The sequence below is a fragment of the Pinus tabuliformis genome, chromosome 3_1 (genome assembly GCF_031772625.1).
Source record: "Pinus tabuliformis cultivar Carrire ecotype Pingquan chromosome 3_1, CPIR1, whole genome shotgun sequence".
Taxonomy (NCBI): domain Eukaryota; kingdom Viridiplantae; phylum Streptophyta; class Pinopsida; order Pinales; family Pinaceae; genus Pinus; species Pinus tabuliformis.
Genome location: NC_142301.1, coordinates 914,087,269 through 914,108,563, shown reverse-complemented (window position 1 = coordinate 914,108,563; position 21,295 = coordinate 914,087,269).

Sequence of the window (21,295 nt, the reverse complement as noted above, 5' to 3'; positions counted from 1 at the left end):
TGTGGTGGAGAAACTGTAAAGTTGTTAAAAGAATTAAATGCATTTTACGAATATGATATTATATTATTCGATGTATTAGGTGACGTGGTCTGTGGAGGTTTTGCCGCTCCATTGAACTATGCAGATTATTGTGTTATTATTACAGATAATGGATTCGATGCATTATTTGCAGCTAATCGTATTACTGCCTCTATAAGGGAAAAAGCTCGTACACATCCACTCCGATTAGCAGGCTTGGTGGGAAATCGTACATCTAGAAGAGATCTTATAAATAAATATGTAGAAGCCTGTCCAATGCCCGTAATAGAAGTATTACCTATTATTGAGGATATCCGAGTTTCCAGAGTAAAGGGTAAAACCTTATTTGAAATGGTTGGATTTGAACCATCCCTTAACTATGTTTGTAATTATTATCTAGGCATAGCAGATCAAATATTGTCCCAACCAGAAGGTATTGTCCCAAAAGAGATTCCAGATCGGGAATTATTCAGTTTACTCTCTGATCTTTATCTAAATCCCATTGGTGGTGGGGGACAGAAAAAAAATAATAAGGAAAATTTACTTGGGTTTACGAGGATTTAGAATCAACAATTTCTCCACTTCTCCACAATTTGTTGTCAATTTGTTGACAATTTTATTATTTCTTGTTATCATTCTTTTGTGTTACTAGTATTTTTATTCATTATTTCTTTTCCTTATTTATCCTTAGCCTTTTATTCCCTCCCTATTATGTCGACAAAAAATGTTGAAACTATAACGCTTGAATGTGAAACGGGCAATTATCATAGCTTTTGTCCTATTAGCTGTGTATCCTGGTTGTATCAAAAGATTGAAGACAGTTTCTTTTTGGTAGTGGGCACAAAAACATGTGGTTATTTTCTCCAAAATGCACTTGGAGTTATGATTTTTGCAGAACCCCGCTATGCAATGGCAGAATTAGAAGAAGGAGATATATCGGCCCATTTGAACGATTATGAGGAATTGAAAACGCTTTGTATTCGGATAAGAAAAGATAGAGACCCCAGCGTCATCATATGGATAGGCACCTGTACTACAGAAATAATAAAAATGGATTTGGAAGGTATGGCACCCAAATTGGAATATGAAATTGGAGTACCAATTCTAGTGGCAAGAGCAAATGGACTGGATTATGCTTTTACTCAGGGGAAGATACTGTCTTAGCTGTAATGACACATCGTTGTCCAGACCAAGAATTACCCATTGGTGAATCAAAAGAAACTAAAACAAAATTATTCCCTTTTCCTCTTCTGAAGGAAAAGAATTTGGTGGAATATGCAAATCATCCTCCCTTAGTTATTTTTGGGTCTTTACCCTCGAATTTGGTTTCTCAACTTGATACAGAATTAAGACGCCAATTCATCAAGGTATCAGGTTGGTTGCCCGCTCAGAGATATGCCGATCTTCCATCACTGGGTGATGGAGTTTATGTTTGTGGGGTTAACCCATTTCTTAGTCGTACAGCAACAACTTTGATAAGACGAAAAAAATGCGAATTAATCGTAGCTCCTTTTCCTATTGGTCCGGACGGAACGCGTGCTTGGATCGAAAGGATTTGTCCTGTATTTGGTATTGAGGCCCAGAGTCTGGAGGAAAGAGAGGAACGGATATGGGAGAGTTTAAAAGATTATCTTGATTTGGTACGCGGAAAATCTGTCTTTTTCATGGGAGATAATCTAATAGAAATATCTATAGCCAGATTCTTAATCAGATGTGGTATGATCGTTTATGAAATTGGTATTCCATATATGGATAAACGGTATCAAGCTGCTGAATTAGCGCTATTACAAAATACATGTATAAGAATGTGTATGCCCATACCACGAATTGTAGAGAAACCAGACAATTCGAATCAGATACGACGTATGCGCGAGCTACAACCCGACTTAGCCATCACCGGAATGGCTCATGCTAACCCGTTAGGGGCGAGAGGAATTGGTACTAAATGGTCAGTTGAATTTACTTTTGCCCAGATTCATGGATTTGCCAATGCGAGAGATGTACTCGAATTGGTTACCCGACCTCTACGACGTAACGAAAATTTAGATAACTTGGATCGGACCACCCTGGTTCGAAAGAACAACGAGTTATATACCAGTACTCCTGTTAAATAAGATAACAAATAATATATATTAATAGCATATGCAATATCCAGATATTATAATATTTCTTATAAATCAATTATGTTAAATCGAATATTTATTTATATAATATAAAAACTATTTCTATACTTAGAAATAATATATATGATAAAATCATAAATTTATCAAAATAATTCTTTGATCAAGATCAAAGGGAGTTTTAATATGATAAAAGTACTTGGTCTACTATTGGGTCCATTATCCTCATGGGTAGAAGTTTCAGGTCCGATCATCATATTTGGGCTATATTATGGATTTCTTGCTACATTGCCTTTTGGTCCCTCTAAAATCTATTCCACGAGATCCTTCCTTTTGGGAAAACCTGGCTATGGTATAATAGCCATAAGTGGTTCTATTACGGGACAATTAATAGGATTTTTGTCCATGTATTATTCGCCCATCTATGCAGCGCTGTGGAAACCTTATGCAATAACTTTATTAGTCGTACCATATATGTTCTTTCGTTTTTTCCAAATTATGGACAAACCTTCAAGTTCTGAATCTCCGCACCTCATGAATTCGATCAACAATCCAAAAGCTCTAAGTCTATTTATGGATGGTCTAATTCTTCAATTGTTGAATCCCATTCTTTTAGCAAATCCCGTATTAACAAGACTGGTGAACCTCTTTCTTTTTCGTTACAGCCCTAATATATCCTTTATGATAAGTGGTCTTTGCGGTTGGTTGGGCGGTCATATTCTATTAACAATTTTTATAAAATGGGTATCTTTCCGTATAGATCGTAATTCACTTATCGATAATACTTTATTAAGACGTTATATCAATCGAACCTTTAGTTTACTTATTCTTTGTTATTGTTCGTTCTATTTGGGTAGAGCCCCATTACCTTTTCTTAAAGGTAAAAATTATGAAGACAACAATGGCCGCTCTGTGACTATGGCTAGAGATGACCGCTCCGTGGCTATGGCTAGAAAAAACCGCTCTGTGGCTATAGATCCACAAAAACTTCAAGAACTTATAAAAGAAGAAAAGTTCTTCCGGCAGCAACCATGGCCCATTATGTGCTTTGATCATAATAGGGTTTATCAACCGATACGATATATTGGAAATAGCCCATTTACTCGCCTAGGTCCTGTGAGGACCGAAGTCTCTCAATATTTTTTTGGCGCATACTCAAGTGATGGAAAAAAAAGAATCTCTTTTACGTTTTTACCTAGTGTATTGGTCCTTGGGGAAAAGCTCGTCGGTGGATATAGAGATTTTTTATATACTTCTTGCTCATCTGAGGATCCTTATTATAGATGGAATCATACCGTGAAAAGAAAAAGAGATTCTTTAGGGAATGAATTTTCGGATCGAGTGAAAGCTCTAAGCCATGGATCTCCCGCTGAAAATGTTATAGAAAGGAGAGTGAAATTCTCCAATTCTAAGGGGGATTCTTTTACTGAAATGTATGATCCATTCCTTAATGGGGCATTCCGTGGAACAATAAACCAAATTGAGTCCCCCCAAATGCTGAACGATTCGATCATTTCGAATCTTTCGGATTTCATAGAGATATTTATGAGAGACCCTAAAGAGGGATTCCCGAATGATCCACTTGGGTATGGGTACCATATCTCTTATCTTTGGCAGGAATTGGAACACGAAAGCTTTCCACTACCCTGGGAGCCCTTACCTACATATACTGTTCGTTCGCTTGTCCCGGTCACTATATCCTCTAATCCCGGAACTCCTCAACCCAAATATGCTTTAAATAGATTAAAAATGAAAAAGATCTCTTATCTGATCCAGACCCCAGAAATCCAACCACCATATTGGTTGTGGATAGCCTGGAGATCATCCATTATACATGTCCCAGTGCAAGTAGCTAGATGTTATGGAGATATCTACACAAACTTTTTAGTTTATGTTTACGGCCGATTTGACCGTCTTATAAAACCTTCGGCCTCAGGTATCATAAGAATGGATGCGATTTCTTGTCTGTTTAAGAAGGAATATCTTTTCGTTTACGAGAATTTGTGTTTCCTTTTCGAGTGTTTGGCGCAATATGAGTGGACAATACTACTAATATCTCGCGCGGGTATACCTCGGGATAAGCGTTATTCAATGGAAAAGAAAGATTTTATTTCCCTTTACAGGGAAATACTATTAAATGAACCTCTCCAAATTAGAGAAATTCGGAAACATGTGCCTCGATGGTCATCTGGTTTGATGATAGGTGAATATGATGACGTAGACCCAGTTCTATTATCATCGAATAGGATTCTTTCAAGAAAGGTCAAAGATACAATGACCTTTGATATTGGGCAAAGACGAATAGGAGTAGTTCAAAACCGTTATTCTGCCGAGGCAGATTATCGTCGGAACTTAATCCAAGGATCCATACGTGCTAAAAGACGGAAAATTATGATATGGAAGAGGATACAACCGAATGTACATTCCCTTTTCTTTTTGAAAAGAAAAGAAATACCCGCTTATCCTAAAGATTATTATGACACGTCCGATTCTGGTAGAGTGGATAAGGAACAAATCGGGGAAGAAGTTAGGGAAAAAATCCAGAGAGTCGAAGATCCATTATCCCAGCAGACAATTGCTGAGTCCTTATGTTTAACGTGGCCAGAATTGCACTATTTAAGAGGTTTATTATTAATGGCTCAATCAAATATTAGAAAAAATATTATATTACCATCACTTATTATAGCCAAAAATATGGGTCGTATTTTATTATTTCAAGTCCCCGAATTTTACAAAGATTGGGAAGAAATGAGGAGAGAAATGCATGTCATATGTGCTTCTGATGGTACCGAATTGTCTGAAACAACATTCCCAGACAAATGGGAAACACAAGGTATGCAGATAAAGCTTCTATTTCCTTTTCGTTTGAAGCCTTGGCATAGATCCAAACCCCAATCTGCAAAAAGATTGCGTTGGAGTTATTTAACGACCTTTGGATTAGAAACTGACATACCTTTCGGTGATCCAACCTCAAATATAGGAATTTTTTCCAAATTTTTAAAACCCATCTTCAAAAAAGTGAAGAGACGATTGATGGGATCTACAGGAATAAGACGCGTTCCACGAGTTGGATATATAGACAAGAGTGAACTTAATGACCGGATACAAAATAAATTACTAAGTGAGACTACCCCTATGGGTAGTGCAAATGATTCATCCGAAGTTAATGATCAATTTGGATATGAAACCCAAACAATTAATGTGAAAGATCAAGATGATTGGACGACCACAATGAAAGAGCGGATCGAATCTATCGCGATCATAAATAGCTCTCCTATAACTGGAATGTCTCTGGTGGATTCAGAGATTCATACCGGATCGAAGGGAAGTTTTAACATATTGGGATCAACATTAAAAAAACGATTGGTTCAGATTCGGCGAATACCTGGTTTATTTCGAAATAAAAGTGTACAATTAATCCGAAAAAGGTTCTATTCAATTAAATTTTTTATCAAAAGAATGGACCGAAGAATGGACCGAGATCTCTTACCAAGTTTTATTAATTTCATTGCGTCAAATATCAAATTTTGGATTCAATCCGCTTGGATTCGATCCACGAGGAATATAACAACAATTTACGGACGAATATTCATTATCAATAAAGATATTTCAAGAATCAATAGAGGTAAAATTACCAACTACTATTCAATCAACGAAAAAATACAAGATTTTGAAATTCGTCCTGATCGAAACATGTTCTCAATGTCCCAAGCATATATATTTCACAAGATATGGCAGATAAGGGCATTAGATATACAAAGAATATTGGATCACGAAAAACCACAAGATCTGAAAGAGAATGACTGGAAACAATGGTTGAGATGTTTTGACCGGTACAATTTATCCCCACAGATATGGTCTAGGATAAACCCAAATAAATGTAGAAATATAGTAAATAAGCAATGTACGTGTTATGAAGAACGATTCGTTCCTTATGAACAACAAGAAGATTCTATATTTGCGACTGTGATGGAACCTTTTTTGGGACTACTTCGGAAAATGAACAAACGTTACAGATACGATCTCTTATCATATAGTTATCTCAATTCTACAAAAGATTTGGATATTCTCAATTTGACAGATATTCCCGGACCACCAGTACAACCTGCTATACCAGATGAGCGGGATATTACCGATCGTGAAGGAATTCTCAAGGAAAAGTTTATTAATGATATTATCGAGGAGGATTGGAAGGGTACCGATTTCAATATCGTGAATGGTTCTCGTTCTACTGTTGATATTTACGATGCTATACGTTCTTGTGATTACGATCATACAACAAGTATTGACAGGCAAAAGAAAAAGACTGATCTTATTACGAATCAGCAGGGGATTGACGAGACGCGAAGAGAAAATGTTGGCATTATGGATTCTCCGAAAATCGAGAAGAGAATATCCCAATTAGATCTCAATTTCTGGTTATTCCCGGAACTTTCGGGAATAAAGAACATATATTATGAAACTAAATCGAAATTCATACCAGGAAATTCACTTTTACGGGAAGAACGAGAGCGGAAAAAGATAGAGGAAGAAGAACGGAAGGAAACAACAAATGTTCTAGAACAAATAATAGGTATTAGATCAAATGTTAAGAACAAACAAGTAGAAGATGGTCAAGATAAAAATGGTCAAGTAGAACATCAAGATGGTCAAGTAGAAGATCAAGATGGTCAAGTAGAAGATCAACAAACTGATGGAAAGAAAAAAACTAATAAAGGTCTTTTTCAATGCAAAGTAGTAGACGTTCTAGGGAAAAAACGTTTCTTCTATCTGGCGAATATTTGCAGGGTTATGTCCGGAATGAAGGATCCGGGAACATATCTTCGGATCCAAGAGAGAAATATTGACCTTAGTCTAATGGCCTTTTGCATTGCTATTCAGAAGAATAGCAGTGCAAATAAAATATCGAAAGAACTTGCTCTTCAGAGGAATGTTCGGGGAAAGGTACGCAATGACAATGAAATAAGGGAAGATAAAAAAATAATGGTCTTCCAACCATATCGTTTATCAAGCATAGTGGATGACCAATTCCTGATGTATAAAATCGTAAGTATTTCATTGAAGTTAAAAAAAGAGCCGGAGAATGGATAGATGGAGATTTTTATGATGGATCTGTGCAACGCGGGAAAATTCTGGGGGATGAAAAAAATATTTTTAGTTCCCTCAATTTAGAAGATATTTTGCTTCCAAAACGTCGTAGAGAATTTCGAATCTTGAATCGGTTTGATCTGGAGAACGATCATGTAGGATTTTCCAATGGAAAAGACATACAAAATGATGAAGAACTCATGGGAAGAGACCAACATCTTAGCGTAGATACAACACAAATAATTAAACGTTTTCTTTGGCCTAGTTATCGATTAGAGGATATTATTTGCATGAATAGATATTGGTTCAATACAAATGATGGGAGTCGATCCGCGATGTTGAGAATACGTATGTATCCCCTAACTGTCAATTGATAAATTTTTTGCTTCAATTCCGTTTTCGTAAAAAAAAAAAGAATGGATTGATTCAATGGAGTTTCAGGATATGGCAAAAATTGAACCAATCTGTTCGTTCTGTTTCATCAATGTGAAAAGATTCTACATCTCGTATCATATTTTGCCATAGGTTAAAACCAGATGTTCGTCCAAGAAGATAGGAAGAATCCGACCATTTTTTCTTAAATGGTCGGACGGAACGAATCAGAATTATTATATGAACCATGAAAATGAAAGAATGGATCTAATTCTTTTTTCTGACTCGAAAAAAAATTAAGCCCTGGAAAAATTTGTGTTTTTTTTATGATCAATAATTTGTCCATTAGTTCATCTCTGATTCCCGATAAACAGAGAGGATCTGTTGAATCTCAGGTATTTTATTTAACCAATCGGGTCCTAAGACTTACCCAGCATCTGCAATTGCACGGAAGAGACTATTCATCCCAAAGGGGTTTGTGGAAAATTTTGAGCAAACGTAAGCAACTTCTGGTTTATCTATCCAAGAGGGATAAACTTCGTTACGATGATTTAATTGGTCAATTGGGTATCCGTGGGCTAAAAACCCGTTAATTTCGAAGTTTTCAATTCCAATCCAATTTTTAGAGATCCAGGATCCAGTCGTTCTTTTTTCTTTTTATTTTTCTCATTTAGAAAACGAATCGAAGAGGGGTTACACATGATCATGCTTGCTGAAAGACCCCCTGATGGTAAGTATGGGTCCTCATTATCCATCGATACACGTTGTTCTTCGACTTATTGCTAGATGGTAAAGTTTTATTGGCTGTGAACCTCTATCAAATTATTTACATAGGGGGGGTAGGAAGAAAATTGTTTAGAACCGAACAATATCTCCCCTATGTAACGCAATGGGATTATTGCGCTACTATGTTCGCAGAGGCAATAAAGGTAAATGCGCCGAAAAGATCGATCGGGAAATATGTATCCCAAAGGGCTAGCTATAGCAGAGTGATTATGCTAAAGTTGGGTCGTATAGTTTTTTTTTTTATAGCCTGGTTTTTTTCATGGCGAATATCGATGCTCAAACTTTTTATTCTTATATTTAAAACCCCATTCTCTTCTATTTTTGGAGATAGGGACATGATATATGATCTATTTCTGCTACAGGTATGCGAATGATGCATAATCATTATATCACATGAATCGTTTACCTATGACTATTAAATCTCCCTATAAAAAACGGATCTCCCATCCTCGATTTCGTGGATGAATACACTTCGGATTCTTTCAAAGTATTGCTTGTGGAGTATGCGTTTATGCCTGATTAATCCACCCGTTGTTGATTGGAAAAACGAACGATTGGTAATTTATAGTATTTATTCTGGAATTTGCATCTTTCGTGGAAATTGTGTTGAGTATTGTTCATCAAATTTTCTTTTTATGATTGAAAGAATATGAACTCCCGACCTATGTATGATCGTCATGAATGAAATTATGATTATATTGCTCCGGGACGTTTACCAATATCGGTGATCGAAGATTCGAGAATTAAAACAATTCAAAGTTTAACTTGTCTGTCCGAAGGAACTATGGACGAACATTCTGACCGATTAAAGAATTTCTACCAATTCTTCAGATTCAGTTTGGATTCGATCAGAGAGGACTGATGGGTCGAGACCATACCTTTTTTCCGGATGGATCATAAATAAGGATCAGGATATTTATAATTTGATTAAGAATGTCACATGTATTATTGATCAGAGTCTATTATCAACCAACGGAATTATAGACCAGTTCATGTAATTCCCAGATCCATTGAAATACAAATATTTCAATCCGATTAGGTATGTGGATAAGGTCACTTTTTTTTTTTAGTGAATGCGATCATGAGTCAGAATATTGGAAATTCTCGCGCACATAATGAATCCACCTGGATATCTTTTTCGTCTAATAAGTATGATGAGAAGTATAATTCTATTCCTGATCTTATAATAGAAGATCATTAGATAATGGAAAATAAAAAACTAAATATAACTTTTGTATCTGAGAAGATAAAGGTATAAGGGGTTGATCTATTATGCTCGAGCATACACTTATTCGAGTTCGAGGTGCTTTCTTCATTATCTATTGGTATTATGAGTCGAAACATGGTTAGAGCACTTATGTGTCGCCAATACTGCATACGGTCGATTCAAATTTAGTAGCATATTCGGATTATCTTAAAATATAGCCGGCCAGGGGCATCTTATCGATCTTTGTTATAGCTATTGTAGACGCTGAAACAGCTATTTTATCAGCTACTGACATCGTATCATATAATCAATTCGTATCGATCAATTTCATTTGTCGAAATGGTGATGAAGTATCGTATATCGGTATATCTATACCTTATAAAAAAATAAGGTATATCTCAGAAGATATATCTATTCTATATGACCAGAATCTATCAAAATCTCTATAGTATTACGGTCGATCAAAAACATGATTGATCCATATAAAAATCATTAGGAAAATTACCTGTCATGATTGGACCATATTCGGGGTGATCTGGGGGGATCGAAATGATCCAAAAAATACAGATCGGTTCCAAATATAATGGAGATTACAATTATTGATTCGTTTTATATTCATAATATCCCGTTATTAGCCATCTTTATTGGGCATATATTAGAAGATTTGGCTATATATGATCTTATCAAATTAAAACTTTTTACTAACTAATGGAGATCCAATGGCACATTCGGTCAAAATTTATGATACATGTATTGGTTGTACCCAATGCGTACGAGCTTGTCCCACAGATGTATTGGAAATGATACCTTGGGAAGGATGTAAAGCTAAGCAAATTGCTTCTGCTCCAAGAACAGAAGACTGCGCAGGTTGTAAGCGGTGTGAATCCGCTTGTCCAACAGATTTCTTGAGTGTACGTGTTTATTTATGGCATGAGACAACGCGCAGTATGGGTCTAGCTTACTGATCAATATGCACAATAAAAAAGGTTAAATTCATTTCATATTAATATTTTTTTTATCCACTGATTGATAAAAACCCATACTTGATCCAAGATCTCAAGTATGGGTTTTTATCAATCAGTGGAGATGCAAAGTATCTTCTATAATGAGCGAATTACCTTGGCTCGCTCAACTATAATTGTTGGTTCGCCTATATCTGGGGTTCCTTAGTCCCATTATTTCCCACCCATAGAAGGAGGGAATGATCTGATTCGATGGTATACTCTAGGTATTTGTTTACTCTAACTCCTTTTCATTATATATACATTCCGTCCATTACCATTTCCAATTTGATAAATTATTGATCCAATTGAAAGAATAAAGAGTATAACTGGACTTATTGATTTTCATTGGAGAATGGGAATTGACGGATTTTCCATCGGACCTATTTGACAGGATTTGTTACCACTTTGGCCATTTCAGTTGCTTGGCCAATTACTAAAAATCCTCGATTGTTGCATTTACTGATGTTAGCAATATACAGTAGCCAATTATCCTCGGTATATTATACCTTTATTTCCTATGCGGGAACTGGAATAAATTTTTGTTCACCCACTTCTATCCGTACGGAGGGAGGGGGGGGGAAAGACGTTTCTATTTGGCCACAATACACTGCGAGTAATTCTATCTTTCCGCTAATCGGAGCTTTAAGTATAGGTCTCTAGAGATCTGATAGACCAACATTAGGTTCAGGAATATTGGATAATAAATAGTATTCTATTTAGGGTTCTTCATCGCTTATACAATGAAATCGCCAATTTTTTCACATACCCGGTTACCCTACATGGGTAAGCGCATTATTATAGTACATGTATGCTTCAGTAGCCGGAGTTCCATTGAAAAAAGGGAATGGGTTAATTCAAACATGGAATTGCTACCTCATACTCATTTTATATTTCTTTTCGCTGTGGTTGGTAATGATAGGAATGGTTCAAATCGTCTTTCTTTTATTTGAATCTATTTTATTTGAATCTATTTTATTTGAATCTAATATAGTTCAAGTTATTTCAAGTAGTGATTCCATCATTCTATAATCACTACTTGAAATAACTTGTACCAGTTATTGATGTCACTTATCAATCACATAAAAGAACTGGATCGAATCTATCCTTCCTTTTCCTTCTAGGAATTCGGTCCATTTATGGTTCCAACCATCCATAGCTGTGTAACCCTATTCCTAATAGATTGACCCCCAAATAACGGATCCAAACTATAAAAAATCCTAAAGAAGCCACAATTGCCGTTTCCTCACCCTGCCAACCCTTATTCATTCTAGTATGCAGATAGATTGCGAATATGGTCCAAGTAATTAATGCCCAAGTCTCTTTTGGATCCCAGCTCCAATAAGATCCCCATGCTTCATTGGCCCATATTTCTCCAGAAAGAGTACCTATGGTTGAAAGAGAAAAACCGAGACTAATCGCACGATAACTCCAATGATCTAATTGTTTAATCAATTGACATTTACGATAATTCGTTGATGAAAAATAAACAGTGTATTGCAAATCACTTTTTTGCTTTTCATGTGAATAAAAATTTTCATTGGGAAGAATGGCTCGGGAAAATAAATTGTCCATCGCACCAAAAATAACCTGTCTATTTACTCCGGACATAATCACTAGAAGAGCTATGGATGCTAGGGATCCACATAAAAGGGTTGCATAGCTGAACAATATCATACTTACATGCATCATTGACCAATGAGATTGTAGCGCGGGTACTAACATTCCGGATCGTTGCATTTCCTCCGGAAGACCTAAAGTAGCAAACCCATGAGTTAACATAGCACTTGGTGCGGTGATTACACCTAACCACCGATCATCTCGACTCCGTACTTCTAGAAGTATATGGAACACGGATGAACTCTAGGAAAGGAACATGAATGATTCATACAAATTACTCAACGGTAAATGTCCTGAATAAAGCCAACGATTAATTAATAATCCCGTTGTACAAAGAAAAGTAACTATCATGCCCTTTCCTCCCGAACTACTTAGTCCTTCAATTCGATAAACTAAGGTTCCCCAATAAATGAGAGTAACAATCAAAATGAGAGAAAAAGAGATGTGAGCCAATATATGTTCTAAAGTTATGAATATCATAATAACTCATTTATTCGTTTTATTCCCGAATGAGATCTATGATGGAAAGATAGGATTGATCCATCACAATGAAAATAGATTGAACATATATTGTTACATAGGAAGAAGTGATTGATGAGATCTTCCTGGAAAAATACCGCCACTCGGATTTGAACCGAGATGCTCTCGCACTGCTTCCTAAGAGCAGCGTGTCTACCAATTTCACCATGGCGGCTTCGTAGGGACCATACTAGCTTATTTACACCAGATCGTCAATGTTATGGAACGTGTCTAGCAGAGGGAGTGATCTGTGAATATAATATAAGTCCAAATAAGATCTAAGTTCGGGCATTAACATTTGAATCAATTTTATGTTGGTTGATAGTTATAACGGAGCATGGCGCAGCTTGGTAGCGCGCCATCTTGGGGTGATGGAGGTCGTGGGTTCAGATCCCGCTGTTCCGAAAGATAATTGGAAATAGTCACATGCGTTATCGTACAAAGAATATATGTAAATTTTCGCTTATTTCGCTTACGATGGGAAGAATCGGAACAGCTAGATTCCAAACAATAAATGGTTATACCATCACTTTATAATTTTTTTGATTGGATGGTTTGATTATATACATATCTAGAACGAAACTATGTTTCTGATCCATGATCTCCCATATGATTATTATTTAGACTTTCCAATTTTAGGGGAGACATCCAAATATATTTATAGCTCCCAATAATATTACATATAGGCTAATATTACCATATATAAGCTGTTAATGAATGAATTGATCCTATTTTGAGCTACTAAGATGTAGAAGGGGGTTTCATCAATAGGATCAAATTGCACTAGATTAGTCAGCTCTTTTATGTATCTCTGTCACAATGGTTTGGGCATTACGCATTATAAATGGTAGAGATACGAAGAAAGATGATTACTTTTAGTTCTCCTAAAGGATTGAGCACTTCTTTTTATCCAACCATAAAGGAGGGAAAAAATGGGACCCAATAGGGGGATGAATCATTGGGAGGAGCAGAAACAGAAGAAGAATGAATCAAGATATCTGAAACTATAGTAATTATTCGCCATAAAGCAATAATGCGCATCTATTACGAAATGCACAAGCAATTCCATAATGAAATAATATCATCCCCATGCGTGATTCCATAGGTTCTCTTTATTTATAAATAATAATAAATTAATCCTATTTTTGGATCGGAATGGATGGATTGGGATGTTGATAAGATTATTCTACATTTTCGGTAGCATAATGGTAATGCTGAAGTTCATTCGGGATCCTTAAAAAAAAAAAGGATTAACTCTAATCCCTTTCTAGTGGGAAGGCAGAATGGATAGAAGAATGGTTTATAAATTCATCATTTATCCAGATTGGCTGAAGGAAAGTACTGTAGTGGAACTAATTAATGACCGTGTCCTTTTCGTACGACCACCCTTGGGAGTACCCGAATAAAATGATTTTGGATCACTGTTCTCCAGGGTCCTGGAGGGTGGTGTCGTATATTGGCTCGTGTTGTGCTACGGGTCATCCAAATCAATTGCTGTCAATTTTGATTCGGATGATCCAGAGGAATCATCATTGACTATGCAATAAAAACTTTTCGAATGACCGGTGGAGATAGATTTAGCTAAAGAAAAAGCTTTTATTGCGGCCCGATATGCTTTTCCCTTCCGAACATTTTTACGAATTTTTTTTTTTGATCTAGAAGTACGCTTTTTTGGAACTGCCATAATTAACAATGGGGTTAATTCATATATTGTGATGTGAAAGACATCTTATGTATTTCATTTATTCATTTCTCTCGTAGATAGATAACTCTGCATATTCTTTATCTAAATATGCTGCAAATTGAATCAATCCATCCATTCTCTCGACAAAAACATTAAAATAATAATGGAATCTACCAATTTAAATTGAAAGGTCAATTTTCATGATATATTTTCATATATTTTATATGATATATTCATATAACGATCGATCTTCAAATTGATGATATCTTTCTCATCATTTTCCGAATGAGTTTCGCTCGGTCCTTGATTCTTCGAGATAATCTCATCCTTCTTGTTCGTGTTCTTGCCATATCCTGAATTTAAACTAATGGGATCAAAATCCCGATTGTAATATCTTTTCAATTGGAAAGATAGTAAAAGATGTGGAAATATCAACCAATTTTGAGTGAAAGGCTTTAAATATTCTTCCGGTGTTTCATTTCCAAGTTCCATAAAGTTATGGATAGGAAAGAGTTTAATCGAATAGAAATTTTTTCTATCAATCATACTACTTTGATGATTGAAGCGATATATGAGGATCGATAATGTAAGTACTACTATACCTTTGACCAAAAAATATGGAAGGGCTTACATTAGGTTTAGGGATAATCAGGCTTGAACTGATGACTTCCACCATGTCAAGGTGACACTCTACCGCTGAGTTATATCCCTTCCCTACTCTCATCTGGAAGGAGAACTGACTTATGAATAATAACTTACCAAAGGGTCGAGAGACTCAACACAACTATCCCACTATTTTATCTCGAACAACTTGAAGCCAGACCTTCCTTCTTTTCACACTACTACGAAAAAAAATTGGAGCCTATTCTGAGTGAATCCTGTCGAAAGTAGTATTTCCTACTGATTCGAATCATAACATATGGTCCCGTAAAATCAGTAATATTTTACCTATCTTGATCAAGCAAGTTTTACATGAACTTGAATCAGCATGTTTGATCCGATCTAGCACTAGTGCGTACGGAAAGAACTCAATATTGTTTGGAAGAACAAGGAGAACAAGATCGAGTCAAGATTATACAGAGATGATACGGATCAAATTGTTCTTCTTGCACCAAGGAGAAGACCCTATGCAACCGTTAACTACTTTATAGAAATAAAGTGAAATCCTACCGGAACAGAATTTGTAACTAGCACTACTATCCTCTCGTCTAGCGAGCAAATATTTACCCCCGTGGATGGAAATACTTCTTGATCTGGATCGATGTAAGAGTACAACTACATTTCCAAAATCCATGTTGTCTATTCGGAACAGGTTGACCCCTTCGCTCTCTCGTGGTACAATCCTCTTCCCGCTGAGCCCTCACTTTTCCACCGGTCCACAGAAACAAGATATAGGACTGATGCCGTTCATCAGTTCATCATATCAGATCAAAAATCACTTTCTTTTCCGTATACTCTCCCTGGTATCGGTTGCTATTCGTGTGGACTTACGCAGTCGATCAGATCATATCTCAGATAGATATGGATATATATCTCCCTCAACATAGGTCATCGAAATGATCTTGGACAACCCCAACAAAAGCACGAAAGCCAGGATCTTTCATTAAATTGATTCCTGTTCAAATTCGAACAGTGTATAACCACATGGATAAGCTCACATTAACCCATCAATTTCGAATCCAATTTGTGATTTGGAGGAATGATATATCGAGATATCAAGAAGGAATTAGCATGTAATAATGTCGATTCATACAAAAAGAGTATTTCTTCAGGCACTGTACTTATAGGATGGGAATAGAGAAGGAAGAGGGAATCCCGAAGATTTTGCATAATATTTTTGACCGAAAAGGACAAATAGGATTCATTAGTGTTTGGTTAGAATACGAAAATGTGTTTGACTTAATTGGTTCCAGTTACTCTTTGAGACATAATGTATAAAGGAAGGGAATATTAATATTATCGAACAACGAGAATAATCCAATTTATCTTACTTCGAAACAAAAAAAAAAATTGAACGAGAAGCCGTATGAGGTGCAAATCTCATGTACGGTTTTGTAGAGTGACAGTGAAGAAAACTTATCTGTCAACTTTTCCACTATCACCCCCAAAAAACCAAACTCTGCCTTACGTAAAGTTGCCAGAGTACGATTAACCTCTGGATTTGAAATCACTGCTTATATACCTGGTATTGACCATAATTTACAAGAACATTCTGTAGTATTAGTAAGAGGAGGAAGGGTTAAAGATTTACCCGGTGTGAGATATCACATTGTTCGAGGAACCCTAGATGCTGCCGAAGTAAAAGATCGTCAACAAGGGCGTTCTAGTGCGTTGTATATTCTTACTTATCTAATACTTGTATCATTTCATGATGATGCCATGTGAATTGCTAGGAACATGTTAAGTATATAGCTAACCTAATAACGAACGTTTTGTAAGGGGACTAGAGCAGGCTACCGTGAAAAAAAAAACACGATCTTATTTTTCATTGGAACTATTATATGTCCAAGGTTCAATATCGAAATCATTTTCGAAGTTTTCCCTGATTGTTTCAACAGAAAAATCAAAAATACCTTGACTTTATTAGAACGGGTTCAAGTCAAATAGCAATGATTTGAAACACTTTTTTATACACTATTTTGTAAACCTAAGGACTTGATCGTATAGATATGTAAAATACAGGATTTCCAATCATAGCAAAAGAAAGAAAGGGAACGGATAATCAATTGAGAGTGAGTAAACAGAATTATATGCATAAAGAATATATCTCATCTATGCAGATATAATAATGTGGAAAGCCGTATTCGACGAAAGTCGTATGTACGGTTTGGAGGGAGATCTTTCATACCTTTAGAGATCCACCCTACAATATGGAGTAAAAAAGCAAAAATAAATGATTTTCAACCTTTATGAAATAGATTCTTGAACCTTTTTCACACTCATGTCACGGCGAAGTACTGCAGAAAAAAAAACTGCAAAATCCGATCCTATTTATCATAATCGATTAGTTAACATGGTGGTTAACCGTATTCTTAAAAATGGAAAAAAATCATTGGCTTATCGAATTCTTTATCGAGCCATCAAAAAGATTCAACAAAAGACGGATAAAAATCCACTATCTGTTCTACGCCAAGCAATACGTAGAGTAACTCCCAATGTAACAGTAAAAGCAAGACGTGTGGGTGGATTGACTTATCGAGTTCCCACTGAGATAAGATCAACCCAAGGAAAAGTACTTGCCATTCGTTGGGAAATCGAAAACATCTTTGCATCTCAATCAAAATATGAAGCAAATGGTAAGAATTTCCATGCATCTTGCTTATGTGAAAGTGTTGGGAACAGGTTCCCCCAAGAGCAGTTTTGGGGATAAAAGCCCATGTTTTGGGATAATTTTGTAATAAAGTTGTAAAGTCTCCACATTTTGTGGTCGCGGAGCGCGAATGTGTCAAGAGTCATAAAGGGTTGTCCACCCTTATTTTGTAAAGTATCAAGTCGACTATAAAGATCCACCCATGGTACATGGACCATGGGACTGTATAAAAAGGAGCTAAGTGAGTAAGCTCTAGGTAGTGAAGTGAAGTTAAGTAAGGAAGAAAGTGGCGAAGAAGAAGTATAAGTGTTCTTGGGTCTTAGCGTAGGTAGAGGCTCTGCAGCTAGGTGCGTAGAGACCTGGGGTAGAAGTTTGCAGCTGAGTGCATAGACCCCTGCAGCTGTGTACTCAGGGTAGATACAGTCTGTATTAAATTGGAAGATATCAATAAAGAGAAGTATTCTGCAATTACTGTGTATTTAGTTCCTGTTAATGCATCTAATTATATTGTATTTTGGTTTAATTTATAATGTTTATTTGATGAGTGAATATATGTGATTGTATCGGTTAATTGAACGCAATTAAGGATATCAGTTTACGCAGTGCTAACTATGATTAATTAGTAAGATAATTAAAAAACTTGAGATAACTTGGGAACCTATACAATACATTATCATAGTTGCACGAAAGTACCTGGACAAAGGGTTAGGGCTGCGCAAAGTTCAATCGTACACCTTCGCAGAGGTTCTGAAGGGCAGAATAAAGGATAGACTGACAGAGCCCTAAGGCTTAGAGACCTGCGCTAAAGTAGGGGTAGAGGGTATAAACTGACATCACGACCATCTCAGTGTGCAGAAACTTGGTTCTAGTATCCCCCCATACTGCTTCGGGTGATACTTCGGTCCGCGCTCCACGGGCTGATGCTGAAAGGGTCAGTAGAGTAGGGATTTGTTTGGCTAACTAATGTTGAACCTAGGTCAAGGCCCACTAAGCCAACAAATGGTTCCGTTACCAGGACCAAAATCTGCATGAGAGATGTGTGATGTCGTATCACTGGAATCCAACTAAGAAAGAGATCGAGGACTGGTTGGATAGAAAGATCCACGAATTCGTGGTGCAGGAGAACAGAAACCCGTGACTAATAAAATAACAGTGGCTAGACAGGTACATGTATACAGAAATCCACGATATCTTTTTCTGTTCCTTTCCAGTTGAGTTATACAAGTGGATCACGAAGCTAGTGGATAGCCAAGGAAGGTGGAGGCTTGATGGTCCTATTATCTGGACCTCGGAGCTAGTACAGAGACTAGAAGCTTCTGAGGATAAGATCGCTCGCACTATAGATCATTGGCTCGATCGTACCATAAGAGGATTTGTGACTAAATTCACGGTCAATACCTCAGTCTATTACAACAAGGTGGAACGACGCTTTTTCAAAGGTCCGCGAGGTAAGTACTTGAAGTATTTAAATACTTGGATTAAGATGTTATTGTGCGAAAAACGGGTTATGCAACTACCTTGATGTTCGAAGTTACGCGAAGTGGAAAGACTTATAGGAATGACGGAAGAAAGGGCCCTGAATATAGCCCATTGATTTCACCTCCTTTGAGTAACGAAGAGGGAGTAGTGCAGGCTTCTCTGCGAAGTGCAGTTCAATTGATAAAACAAGGATTCCCACCACTACCACCTCCAACTACACCACCTCCCACTTCACCACCCTCACCTGCGACTTCCCCCATACCACCACCTCCTCCGCCAAAGTTCAACATGGAAAATTCAATGAAGCTGCCTTTGTTTAAGGGCTTGGGAAATGAGGACCCAGACTAATTCTGGTTCGTTGTAAAAGTTGTATGGAAAGCTTAGGGCGTCACAGATGATCACATGAAGAAAGGAACATTGGTTAGTGCTTTACAGGATCGCACGCTAACTTGTTACATCGAGTACTCTAATGATAACCCAAACAGTGAGTTGGCAAATATCCAGATCACGTTGAATAAAGAGTTCAGTAGGTATAAATCTAAGGCGCAATTGATTGTGGGGTTCAACGAATTTGCAACGAAACTAGGTGAGACACCTTGGGAATTGGATCAGAGATTGAAGTGTAAAATCCACAAAGCTAATATGAACTTAACAAATGGACAGCACCGCGAGTGGTTCGTGGCTTCGCTCCTCCTTCACCTAAGGGTTGCACTGTCACAACAGAAGATTACAACCTAGGCAGAGGCCTTGGAGATTGCAATAATTCTTCATGAAACACAGATGCAAGATCTGAATCTGGGGCTCCAGCAAATCCATGCGCAGTTACAAAATCTTTGCCTTGAAATACAAAGCTTGAAGTATGATAGAACAGTTCGACCGGAGGCAGGCGAAGAGATATGGTGCCTCAAATGTAAGGGTCAGGGGCATGACAAAGACCACTGCATGATATTTGTGAACTATATTGCAGGAGGAGGACTGATGCCTTTGAGGCCAAAATCCCAAGCAAGAACGAGCATGGAGCCTGTGTTGTGGTGCATTATATGTCAAGTAGCAAGGAAACATATGACCGATAACTGTCAATTGCTGCAGAAGTTTGTACAAACACTACAGCAACTATTCTGCAACTTCTGTAGGTCGGTACGGCATGATGAGCACAACTGCCGAAGTTATGAATTGATGATGGACAAAACACACACTTGTAGAGTTCAGGCATAAACACGGCCCCCTGACCAGAGAACTAGGATGGCACGAACAAGCTTTTAGGGGCATGGGTGAGGCCAAGGTGGAGGAGGACCTGACAGACGTCGGGGACAGCTGATCTGTTACAATTGTGGAGGACTAGGACACTATGCCCATGAATGCACTAACCCAACACGTCTATCGTGCAAATATTGTACTCATTTTAACCATGAGACAAAGGACTATCCTACACTGATAGGGAGGATACACGACAAAGGGTTGATACCACTGCAACCGACTCAGAGCCTGTAGATGATGAGAGATAAGCCTTGCAAAGAGGATCCGAATGTGAATATAGCGCTCCGAAGTGGAATTGCAATGGGTGATGATAAGGGGAAACAACCCGAAGATAGCACATGGATTCGCAAAGCTCCAACAAAGGAGGCTGAATTGATTTGGAGCACGTACGCGAAATGTTCATGGAAGCAAAAAAGAGCTTCGTTGAGGCCTCTACCTCAGGGAGCCGGGATAAGCCGATTCAAGAAATGGACCCTTCTATTCTTACGACCTTTCTAGAGACCTACATGAAGCTGTTGCATGATAGCAAGGCTGTGAAGGGATTACAGGAACTTATAAATAGATGCACTGGAAATGCTCTCTGTGAACCACGTGCAATGCGAAAGATTGGTAAGCATAAGGCAAGGACAAGGTGTGAGATGAGAATCACCACGCAGATAGGAGAATATGAAATGGATCAAGTTATTCTATATCTATTTTCAAACGTGAACATTTTTCCGAAGCAAACTTGGGAGAGGATGGGGAGACCCACGCTACAGTGGTCCCCGATTCAGTTAAGGATGGAAAATAAACAAAAAATCATCCCCATGGGATGGCTGCAAGGAGTAACTCTAG